Source organism: Dreissena polymorpha, chromosome 7, assembly GCF_020536995.1.
Source record: "Dreissena polymorpha isolate Duluth1 chromosome 7, UMN_Dpol_1.0, whole genome shotgun sequence".
Taxonomy (NCBI): Eukaryota; Metazoa; Mollusca; class Bivalvia; order Myida; family Dreissenidae; genus Dreissena; species Dreissena polymorpha.
This window is the reverse complement of record NC_068361.1, coordinates 97,251,610-97,264,585: the sequence shown is the minus strand read 5'-3', so window position 1 is coordinate 97,264,585 and position 12,976 is coordinate 97,251,610. Positions and strand designations below refer to the sequence as shown.

General features: G+C 35.8%; 1 long non-coding RNA gene across 2 annotated transcripts in view; it reads right to left on the bottom strand.

The window, feature by feature from the left end:
- Nucleotides 1-11,612, bottom strand: part of LOC127839380 (uncharacterized) — a 179,156-nt gene extending 167,544 nt beyond the window's left edge. The window contains exons 1-3 of one of the 2 annotated variants that reach the window (XR_008030309.1): nt 11,361-11,612; nt 8,938-9,062; nt 8,635-8,792 (exon numbers count right to left, since the gene is read on the bottom strand). This is a non-coding gene — a long non-coding RNA (uncharacterized LOC127839380). The remainder of the gene's footprint in view (nt 1-8,634; nt 8,793-8,937; nt 9,063-11,360) is intronic. The other variant, XR_008030308.1, reaches the window with a different exon arrangement.
- Between the last annotated feature and the right edge of the window lie 1,364 nt (nt 11,613-12,976).

The following is a 12,976-nucleotide window of genomic DNA, read 5'->3' as shown; positions in this document are numbered from 1 at the left end:
CTATGAATAGCAATAGTTTCAGACTTTCGAATTGTTTAAAATATATTGTCATGACCCCATCTTTGACATTTCTAATCAAATAGGTCATGAGTATTCACATAATACAGTGTGTTTTTATAACCATGTTATGTCAGTTGTAGTGGCAGCCATTGTGTGAATAGGTTTTTGTCACTGTGACCTTGACCTTTGACCTAGTGACCTGAAAATCAATAGGGGTCATCTGCCAGTCATGATCAATGCACCAATGGAGTTTCATGACTCTAGGCCTAATTATTCTTGAGTTATCATCAGGAAACCATTTTACTGTTTCGAATCACTGTGACCTTGACCTTTGATCTAGTGACCTGAAAACTAATAGGGGTCATCTGCCAGTCATGATCAATGAACCTATGACGTTTCCTGATCCTAGGCGTAAGCATTCTTGAGTTATCATCCGGAAACCATTTGACTATTTCGAGTCACTGTGACCTTGACCTTTGACCTAGTGACCTGAAAATCAATAGGGGTCATTTGCCAGTCATGATCAATGTACCTATGAAGTTTCATGATCCTAGGCGTAAGCATTCTTGAGTTATGATCCGGAAACCATTTTACTATTTCGAGTCAATTTGACCTTGACCATTGACCTAGTGACTTGAAAATCAATAGGGGTCATCTGCCAGTCATGATCAATGTACCTATGAAGTTTCATGATCCTAGGCCTAAGCGTTCTTGAGTTATCATCCGGAAACCATCTGGTGGACGGACCGACCGACATATGCAAAACAATATACCCCCTCTTCTTCGAAGGGGAGCCTAAAATAAAGATACATTGTGTAACCTGATAAATTTGCTCTTCATATGACATTTGGCATGTTGATACATGTATTATGCATTAATGAGAGACAACCAAACCATTCAGATTAGTTAGTTTAGCAAAATTCTGTTTGTCCTATTCCTTCACAAAATTATTATACAATCATTTGAATTCCTTATGTTTCGTTAGAAGTCCTTTTTCACCAAGTGAATGCAAACTTTGCAACATAAATGTCCAAAAAAAATGGGTAATGCAATAAACAACAAAGGTTTCAAGAAGTTTTATTGTAATTGAATAGGCTTATCTTACAATATAAAATTAGAACATTATTATCCGAAACACAAACAATATTTCAGATCCTTAACATGTTATGGGGATACTTAAATACATGTAAGTAAATTTGCAAAGCACATAGAAACTGACCAAAAGGCACCAGAAATACACACAAAGATATAATATTTTGTATTAGATACAAGTAGTTTGTGATTAAAATAAACTAGATCAGCCGACATATGTTGGTAACTTGCTCATATAAGACAAATCATCCATATCAATTGGAAATCTATGAATGAAAACAAAAGATGTATCCATATGATGCCCACATTCCACTTGTGTTTTCAAAACGCCACTTACGTCACAAACAAGTTGTTTATGGCAATAACATTTTACTTTTGACCTCAAAGTGTGACCTTGGTCTTTGAAGTAATTAGACTGGTAATACAATCCAAACTCCGTCTCCTTATGGTAGTCATTTGCGGTAACATTTTTTCTTGGTCTTAAATTGTATTATAAATGACAAAACAACAGCGTTGACAAGCTCTTTTATTGCTTACTTTGACCTCTGAGTTAGGATTTACACACAAAATGCTATCCCATCATGGTGGTTATTGGTTTATGTAATTTTAAAATAGAACAATGAATGAAGTCTTTAAAAGCCGTTTTTATGGTCACATTTGACTTCTATAGTCCAATTGTGATCTATACCTTTGAAGTAGAGAGAAAATTATAACATGTGACACATTGTGTTATGATGGATTGTATTTGTCCAAAGTTATTTTTAAAAAATTAAATATATATATAAGGCTACGTGATGACAGGAATTGTCATAATGCTATATGGCATATTATGACCTGTTATTGTGACATTGACCTGTTAGGCCGGGAAATGAGTGCTACATGTAAAACAAAATTTAACGATGGTTAAGATTTTTGACAAGTCATGCAACAAGAGCACCGCATAATGGATGCCACGCTCGGCTGCGAAAGCTTATCAGAAATTAATTTTTTTGGAGGTCACAGTGACCTAGACCTTTGACCTAGTGACCCAAAATGGGTGTGGCATGTAGAACTCATCAAGGTGCATCTTCATATGAAGTTTCAAAGTTGTAGGTGGAAGCACTTTGATTTTAGAGCCAATGTAAAGGTTTTAGCACGACGTCGGCGGACGACGAGGAGGCTATAACAATACCTCGGGTTTTCTCCGAAAACAGCCGAGCCAAAAATGGATAAATGTAAGGCCAATTTATGATTGTGACTGAAATTTTCAATCTATTTTATGACAAATTGACAAATTGACTCAAGATTAATGATATTCTGCCCTGGGGGGGGGGGGGGATGTCCCACTGAGACTTCCTTAATGTGACCCATTTTCATACCGGAACCATGATAAAGTAGTCCCATTTTGATACAAGATTTTTGAAAATCAGATATCATTGAGAATGTGGACCCATTTCAATACAAAATTTCGATAAACTCGACCCATTTCAATACTAGAATTTGACTAAGAGGACACATTTCATACTAGAATTTTAATCTCTATCATATCAATACAGTATACTTATTGAATTTGCTCTTATATGTTTATTTGTAAATTTCGTATATTTTTGATTCCTATTTACATATACGAATGAAATTTATCATACCCATTTTGATACTGATACTTTCAAATCTATATGGATTTATATACAAGCAAATTTCTGATTTCAATACCCATATCTATACTTAGATGCTCAAAACCATACCCATATCTATAATTCTAGTCGCAAAACACACCCCATATTTTCCGCACACCCCTATATAACCGTATGTAAGAAGTTACCCCTCGCGGGATATTCTGTTTCTGAAGATTTCGAGCGGACACAAAAATGTTACAGACAGACAAGGGCGCATTCCCATTAACCCCGTTCTGATAAGTAGCGAGGAAGTAATAACATTTTATGATCAGGTTCAATTAACACATATTTGAAATTTTAAACTTCTGACTTACTGTTATGAGAAGTTGGAATAAGAAATAAATCTCTGCTGTAGTTTTAAAACAATGCATCAAATGCAGCTTTACATGTTGTATTTATCAATTTTGACAAATTATATTTCAAGTAAACACTTGAATGCACAATCTCATCATTTAAATTGATGTTAACACAAAACTGGATGCTTAAAAGGATTTTCTTATAAATCCCAACACAAAATACAGTTAAAATGAAAATAGAATACCCCTTAAATGAACAACGTCATTGAAAAGTACTTGTAAAGTCTTGTTATATTAAAAGAATCGAAATAATATTACAAAAATTAATTAAGAACACCAAATTAAGTATTGTTATAAACAAGAGGGCCATGATGGCCCTGTATAGCTCCACTGTTTTTTCTTTGCGAAAAAAACGTGTAATGCGCATGGGTTGAAATGTACTCAAGCATGTGACTTTCTCTTTCTATCCCTCGTCCCACTGGGCGCATAAAGTTGGGAGGGTGAGCATTTTTATATATGGAAAAAGTTACTACCGTGTTAACTAAACAGACAAAAAAGCCCAGGAATTGTTGCACAGGTCCTTTGCTTATAACGTAGGTACATTTATCTCTCCAAAAGATATTGTCGTTCTTTCTATTTCACATATTTTTAGATGCTGAAGATCAAATCTACGCATTTGATTTGAAACAGATTCACAAGACCCATAGGAATCAAAATGCCTTAACCCTTTACCAAACAACACATTTTGGACTTTCCCAATTTGAAAGAGGTTACAGACGTCAATTGAATTAAAATGGAATATGAAGGAAATGATCAGGTAGGGTAGAAATAATTGTGATAAAAGGAGAAATTGCTCATCAACCCACACATCCCTAAGACCAACAGGCCTGAGAATATTATGATAATCTAAAGATTATTTCTTTATATTTATAAATGTATTTAATTAAGTAATACATTTGACTTCTAAGATCAATTCATAACTTATATTAAGAAAATTATAAAATGGTCAGAAATATACATGGATTGTTGAGCAATTGACAATCATTTCAACAATTCATGATCAGTCACCTATTCACAAATGGAACAATGAATCATTAGTTATTAAAAAGCAGCATATACGATAGTTAAGAACATTGCACTTAATTAATTTCAACACCTCTTGGATACAAAGTTTGAGTTTACCGTGCAGTATCGTATATTGACTTTCCTTGAAATAATTATGTTCATGGAAGTTGTGTTTTTAAAATCAATAATATATTATTAAACTGGTTTTAACACTACAAAAAAGACATGAAATTAACATGTCATCCAAAATATTTTCATCCGGATATATGGTCACTTTCGACATATTTAAATAAAACCCGACTTTTTTCAGTTTATTAGAAAAACATTCATAACACATGTTCTTACTTCAATGCCTTTGTAAGCAGTCACCATCTGACCTAAAATGGCACTAAATGACAGGGTTTTATCTCATGTTTACAAGATGTTGATGTTGTTGTTGGTCACAGCCAAACGGCCGCAGTAATCTCCACTGGTAAACGTCATATGTTCAGTTTTGTGACCCCCGGGGCCGGGTCAAATTTGAGCCCAGGGAAATAATTTGAACAAATTTGGTAGAGGACTATTAGATATCACTACATACCAAAGTAGTAGCCCTAGGCTCTATAATTAAGAACAAGAAGATTTTTAAAGTTTGCACAAAATAGGCCTTATTTAAGCATATGTTCATTTTTGTGACCCCTGGGGCAAGGTCAAATTTGTTCCTAGGAGCATAATTTGAAAAAACTAAGTAGAGAACTATTAGATGTCACTACCTACCGAATTTGGTAGAAATAGGCCCAATGGTTATGGACAAGATTTTTATAGTTTGCACAAAATGGGCCCAGATATAAGCACATGTTCAATTTTGTGACCTCTGGGGAACGGTCAAATTTGATCCCAGGGGATTAATTGAACAAACTTGGTAGAGGACTATAAGATGTCATTACATACCAAATTTGGTAGCCCTATGCCATACAGTTATGGACAAGAAGATTTTTAAAGTTTGCACAAAATAGGCCTTATATAAGCAAATTTTCGATTTTCGCACGGACGCACACACGACGGACACAGGACCATGACATAAGCCCAGCTGGCCTTTGGCCAGTGGAGCTAAAAATCACCAAAATAAAGCCCATTCCAAGTTTGATGTATTTTTTAAAATTCACATAATACATTGTGTTTTTTAATATAAAAATAATAAACAATTAATGACATTTCATTGAGACTAGTGTTTTTGTTTTGATAACAAATAAAAAGACAATAAAAATAATACAAACACTAAAAACTACAATAATTGTTATTTAGTATTGGTCATGAGACAATTGTTTCCTGTCAGCTTGTATGCAGACATGTACAATATCAGTGTAAATACATAATAACAAGAATTGTTTAAATCTCAACAAAAATGAACACAAACATTCTTGGTGTAAACTCAATAATTGCACATGTGTATTTTTTGGTTAAGTACCCGTAGCTACAATTAAAGGACTAGTCAGGATGGACATATCCATCTTAGAATGGATTGAACCATAACCGTATTGGCCCAATAAAATACATGTGTTATTGTTTGAGTCATATCTGGCTGCTTTTAAAAAGTATTACTGTTAATAAACATCTTAAATAATGTTATAAATAATAAGAAACTCACAACATCAAGATCTAACTGGCTTTGTTGTATTGAAGCACATGGTCTATACTGACTGAAACCTTTCTCTGTGTGCACACATACACTAAACATTGCTAAAAGTGTACACAAATATACAAGGATCATGAAACTGCAGCAACATTATCAGGAGACAAGGGCTGTTTGTAAAACATGCATGACCCCCATATGGGCTGTCAGTTGTAGTGGCAGCCATTGTGTGAGCACGTTTTTTGTCACTGTGACCTTGACCTTTGACCTAGTGACCTGAAAATCAAAAGGGGTCATCTGCCAGTCATAATGTACCTATGAAGTTTCATGATCCTAGGTCTTATTATTCTTGAGTTATCATCAGGAAACCATTTTACTGTTTCGAGTCACTGTGACCTTGACCTTGGACATAGTGACCTGAAAATCAATAGGGGTCATCTGCCAGTCATGATCAATGCTTCTATTTAGTTTCATGATCCTAGGCGTAAGCTTCTTGAGTTATCATCCGGAAACCATTTTAGATATTGTAAAACTTTAACCAAGGTTTAAGTTTTGGACAAACACAATTAATGAATCACTGTGACCTTGACCTTTGACCTAGTGACCTGAAAATCAATAGGGGTCATCTGCCAGTCATGATCAATGTACCTATGAAGTTTCATGATCCTAGGCGTAAGCATTCTTGAGTTATCATCCGGAAACCATTTTACTGGTTCGAGTCACTGTGACCTTGACCTTTGACCTAGTGACCTGAACATCAATAGGGGTCATCTGCGAGTCATGCTCAATGTACCTATGAAGTTTCATGATCCTAGGCCTAAGCGTTCTTGAGTTATCATCCGGAAACCATTTTACTGGTTCGAGTCACTGTAACCGTGACCTTTAACCTAATGACCTGAAAATCATTAGGGATCTTCTGCCAGTCATGATCAATGTGCCTATGAAGTTTCATGATCCTAGGCCTAAGCGTTCTTGAGTTATCATCCGGAAACCATCTGGTGGACTGGACAGACGGACAGACTGCCAGACCGACATGAGCAAAACAATATACCCCCTCTTCTTTGAAGGGGGGCATAAATATCATGTTCAGAGCTGAACTAAAAAATTGAGAATGTTCATGATACTGGGTCCATGACAAAGTGAACTCTTAGTTAGTTACCTCCCTTGAATACCACCTAGAAACTGGTGCATGCTTATGGTTGGTTTTTATCATTGATCCTAATGTTCTACATAGTGAACCTATACATTTAATATCTCTGTAATAAATAAATTAGAAAGTTCTTAGATTGTGCATTTTGAATACATGCTTTTTTAAACTTATCATTATAACAAGGGCTGTTTGTAAAACATGCATGCCCCCCATATGGGCTCTCCGTTGTAGTAACAGCCATTGTGTGAATATGTTTTTTGTCACTGTATGTCAATGACCTGTGAAATGTATCCAATTAATAGTGCAAAAACCAATCAGGACCTATACTAATCAATTATATCCATTATATGATTGAGTCTTTGATTTTTTGGATTCCTTTCACACATTTTGACTTATTTGACAATATGTGAAACGTGCACACAATTTGTAATGTTTTATTTATTAATGGTAATGAAACATGTTATTTATAGCAGTTAACTCCCCTAGTCAATGACCACCATAGATAGCAATGCAATCTGATTAAAAATAGCCAAGGCTAGTGTTGTGTATTGGGCAAATGTATACAAGTGCAACTTGACCACATGACCAGTATCATGTGTTTACAACACACAGAAATCAGTTATGTAATAGACCATTAATTCCACTCCCAACTTTGGCCACTTGCCAAGATACTGACCAGTATCAGATGGGGTTGTGAAACTGTGTAAACAGTGAACACCAGTCCATGTAATACTGGCCTACCACTTGTACTAGTTGATTTGGAGTTAGTTACAGTAATGCATGTACAAATGAGACACTAAGCTCAAAAGTTAATTAATGTGCCTCTGAAAACTAACCAGAGAAGTGGGTTGAAATTTACAATCTTTACTTGGCATTTGAGGAAATCTGAACTCTCAGGGTTTGGATAGAACATCCCCAAATTAACTTTTCTTTACACTTTTCTTTCTTATTTTTGTTCAATACACAAATATTAACCTAACTTTACAAATCCTGTACAGTAAAGGAAACTAAATCTAAGTTGATATTTTAATATGCTTGATCCTATTTATGTATTAACATTGTTTTATACATACAAACTGTGTTGCTGTTTTTCAATTAACAAGCAGATTAAAAATTAATTATATTTTTATGTATAATTTGAATTGACAAAATTAAATGCAAGTTGCGTAGCAAGAATTACATGTTTGATTTATTGTCAGTGAATCGTGACATTTTCTCAATGTTTCAGACCACCAGTTTGTCAAAGCTATCAACCGCTTGGATGGTCAAGCTAAATAGAATTGACCCAGCAAATCACAACTGTCCTGTTGCCATATAATATTACATATCATATTACATTGGTTTTTAAATGTTGAGTTCTCACGTCATTTCCATAAACATAGTATTTACTGGCACAGAAACAAAGGCTTATACATCATTATGAATGAACATGTGTCAAAAATTCAATTTGTAAGTCTCTTTACTGGACAGTGTGAAAACAGAATAAACTAGTGACCTGAAAATCAATAGGGGTCATCTGCGAGTCACGATCAATGTACCTATGAAGTGTCATGATCCTAGGCAAAAGCGTTCTTGAGTTATCATCCGAAAATCATTTTACTATTTCGGGTCACCGTGACCTTGACCTTTGACCTTGTGACCTCAAAATCAATAGGGGTCATCTGCGAGTCTTGATCAATCTACCCATGAAGTTTCATGATCCTAGGCGTATGCGTTCTTGAGTTATCAACCGGAAACCATTTTACTATTTCGGGTCACCGTGACCTTGACCTTTGACCTAGTGACCTCAAAATCAATAGGGGTCATCTGCGAGTCATGATCAATCTACCCATGAAGTTTCATGATCCTAGGCGTATGCATTCTTAAGTTATCATCCGGAAACCATTTTACTATTTCGGGTCACCGTGACCTTGACCTTTGACCTAGTAACCTCAAAATCAATAGGGGTCATCTGCAAGTCATGATCAATCTACCCATAAAGTTTCATGATCCTAGGCGTATGCATTCTTGAGTTATCATCCGGAAACTATTTTACTATTTCGGGTCATAGTGACCTTGACCTTTGACCTAGTGACCTCAAAATCAATAGGGGTCATCTGCAAGTCATGATCAATCTACCCATGAAGTTTCATGATCCTAGGCATATGCGTTCTTGAGTTATCATACGACAACCACCTGGTGGACGGACCGACCTACCGACCGACCGACCGACATGAGCAAAGCAATATACCCCCTTTTCTTCGAAGGGGGGCATAAAAAGTTCTTGTCCACTTGTCTGTTATGCCTACACAATACAAGACAATAAATATGCTGCCACATTGAACTTAAAAGAATTATTACAGCAAGGATCAGCAGCTTTTCATGGTCATTAAAACAAGGCAATATTATGAAGAAAACACAATGCAAGTGAAACAATTATATGTAAAAATATATGTATTTCATGCTACATTACTTCAAAACTACAAATGTAAAAAAGTCAACCCATTAATCCAATAAAAAAAACAATAATTGAATGACTTAAGTACGTTATATTTACAAAAGGGTCAAAGGCCCTAAGGCACTCACATGAGACCAAATTAAATTCAACTGTTCCAAGCTGATATATTTAACAAGGGCTGTTTGTAAAACATGCATGCCCCCCATATGGGCTGTCCATTGTAGTGGCAGCCATTGTGTGAGTACGATTTTTGTCACTGTGACCTTGACCTTTGACCTAGTGACCTGAAAATCAATAGGGGTCATCTGCGAGTCACGATCAATGTACCTATGAAGTGTCATGATCCTAGGCAAAAGCGTTCGTGAGTTATCATCCGAAAATCATTTTACTATTTCGGGTCACCGTGACCTTGACCTTTGACCTTGTGACCTCAAAATCAATAGGGGTCATCTGCGAGTCATGATCAATCTACCTATGAAGTTTCATGATCCTAGGCGTATGCGTTCTTGAGTTATCATCCGAAAACCATTTTACTATTTCAGGTCACCGTGACCTTGACCTTTGACCTAGTGACCTCAAAAACAATAGGGGTCATCTGCAAGTCATGATCAATCTACCCATGAAGTTTCATGATCCTAGGCGTATGCGTTCTTGAATTATCATCCGGAAACCATTTTACTATTTCGGGTCACCGTGACCTTGACCTTTGACCTAGTGACCTCAAAATTGATAGGGGTCATCTGCGAGTCATGATCAATCTACCCATGAAGTTTCATGATCCTAGGCGTATGCGTTCTTGAGTTATCATCCGGAAACCATTTTACTATTTCGGGTCACCGTGACCTAGTGACCTCAAAATTGATAGGCAGGGGACAAAAATATTTATAAATTGCACTCGTCCTGCAGGACAAGTGCATTAAATTTTCACTCGTCCTGCAAACACATGCACTTGTCCTTCAAATATGTGTGAAAGAAAGATTGCAAAGGACTGATATGACTAAAAATGTTTCCTATATCACTGCTAAAATGCTGCTTACTTAGTTATTCATGCCAGCTGATCATGGAAGAAATGTTAACTTACTTTATTTATGAGGAACACAAAATAAATAAATGAAGACAAATTTGTTTTTTCCTTTTTCTAATGCTTGCGTGCTTTCCATTTCGGATGGTTGAACATCGCTCCTGCCCCCTTTAAAGAACGCTCGTATGTCAGACATTTTTCAGATGAAATTCAGACTGGTTGAAAACGGTACTTTGCAGTAAAATAATTCTTTAAAAAAATCAATACTTACAGTGAATGAATTTAGATGGTTCATTGTCAACATGGACGCGCAAAGTTTACACCAAAAAGCCAATATTTACTCCGGGACACAGTCTCGCATAACAACGCGCACCTGCTGTATGAAATTTACAATTACGATTTCCTGTTCATTCGCGTTCTACTTTTGGAATAGATATGCTTTAAGAAATGATTTTATTTCATGAAAAAGAGTCTTACTGGTCAGAAAATACATATTTTAACATCAGTTTTTTTTCACTCGTCCTGTAGGACGAGAGCTTTAGGGAAATTCACTCGTCCTTTCAAGATTTCACTCGTCAATACGAGCGGACGAGTGGAATTTTTGTCCCCTGATAGGGGTCATCTGCGAGTCATGATCAATCTACCCATGAAGTTTCATGATCCTAGGCGTATGCGTTCTTGAGTTATCATCCGGAAACCATTTTACTATTTCGGGTCACGGTGACCTTGACCTTTGACCTAGTGACCTCAAAATCAATAGCGGTCATCTGCGAGTCATGATCAATCTACCCATGAAGTTTCATGATCCTAAGCGTATGCGTTCTTGAGTTATCATCCGGAAACCATTTTACTATTTCGGGTCACCGTGACCTTGACCTTTGACCTAGTGACCCCAAAATCAATAGGGGTCATCTGCGAGTCATGATCAATGTACCTATGAAGTTTCATGATCCTAGCCCCAAGCGTTCTTGAGTTATCATACGACAACCACCTGGTGGACGGACCGACCGACCGACCGACCGACCGACCGACCGACCGACCTACCGACCGACCGACCGACCGACATGAGCAAAGCAATATACCCCCTCTTCTTCGAAGGGGGGCATAATTAATGTAAAAGATTCAAGATACAGACAAATAGAGACATCAGTTAAACTTACTCAAATTAAAAAGTATATAAATTAACAACACTTATGTTTCCTTTTCTCAGCCAAGAATAAAATTGCATAACCAACATAAAATTTAACCAAAAAGTTGTAAAAACTACAAAATAAAGTAAAATGAATGAATATTGTGAAACAAGTTCTTCTTTTTTATACACAATCAAAAAAACTAAGTGATGAAACAAACTTAAATTCCCTTTTTACAGAAAGATACTTTGTTCAATATCAGGTTCCATAATCATTGTACTTTAAATACAATACTTTTAATCAGATGGAAATTGCAATTTTTCAAATCTACTTTTCTGAATGAAAAATTTCTGCCAGAGGATCAAAGGGTAACGTGCTAGTTGGTACATATAAGCACACAAAACAAGGAGCATACTCACAAGTCAAAACAATACGTACAAAAATGTGCATGATATGCAGTTAAATACAAAGTCATGACTTAATCAAATTACCTAGAGAAATAAAAATGATTTGAAGTTGTTGAAATCTTGTTCTAACCAAATGTCTATTTGTTGAACTAAATTGCTAGTTTGTCTTGTTGTTTTTGGAAAACGGATTATTGCCTGATTAAACAACTATTAACAATAGGTGAAATTTAATTAGCCCACAATTTTAATAATATCCAAACAATTGTAATAACTGTAAATATTACCACACATTAATTTTTGCATTACCCTTTTTCAACTATGATAACACTTTTTTTTTAAATTCATTGTCATTGAAATTATATGTGTGACAATATTTATTGTGTCGTTTTACTGAAAGAAATAATTCACAGTTTTACCCTAAAAGAAAAACATTATCCTCTATCTATCTCACTCATGTGTCCTCTATGCAGGATGTACTTTACAAACAAATGAGGGCAAAATTAATGTGGCCAAAATGTAAGTTCATTAAAGATATCTGTGTATAATTGACAGTCATTACTCTGTCCGTGCTATTATGCCTTCGTTTATACACTGCTTGGGGATGGGGCTAAAACCCGCCCAGCGCCATGGGAGGCAGAGGTTGGTCAGGGCAGGGGATCAGAGGGGTCGCTCCTGCAATATAAACTTAGTTATCTATGATTCAATTTATACAGTTAATATATTCAATTATACATACATGCGTTCACAGCATAATATTGGGTACGAAATACAACAGAATTGGACGTTAAGCATGGTACTGTATGGCTAAAATACGTATTAAATTGAAAAGTAATTGCGCTTTTTATCTGTAATGCAATCTTACTTTCACTTAATGTCATTGTATTTAAAACATCTTAACAAGAGTGCCAAACTGTCACAAGATACGCCCGTTCGAAGGTTTTGGACACCATGCTCAATGCTTGAAAGTGTCCTCAAGACCTAGTTATTGACCCGGCATGACCCATATTTGAACTTGACCTAGATATCACTTAGATGTAACATCTGACTAAATTTGGTGAAGATCAGATGAAAACTACTTCAATTAAAGAGCGGACAACATGCTTAATGCTTG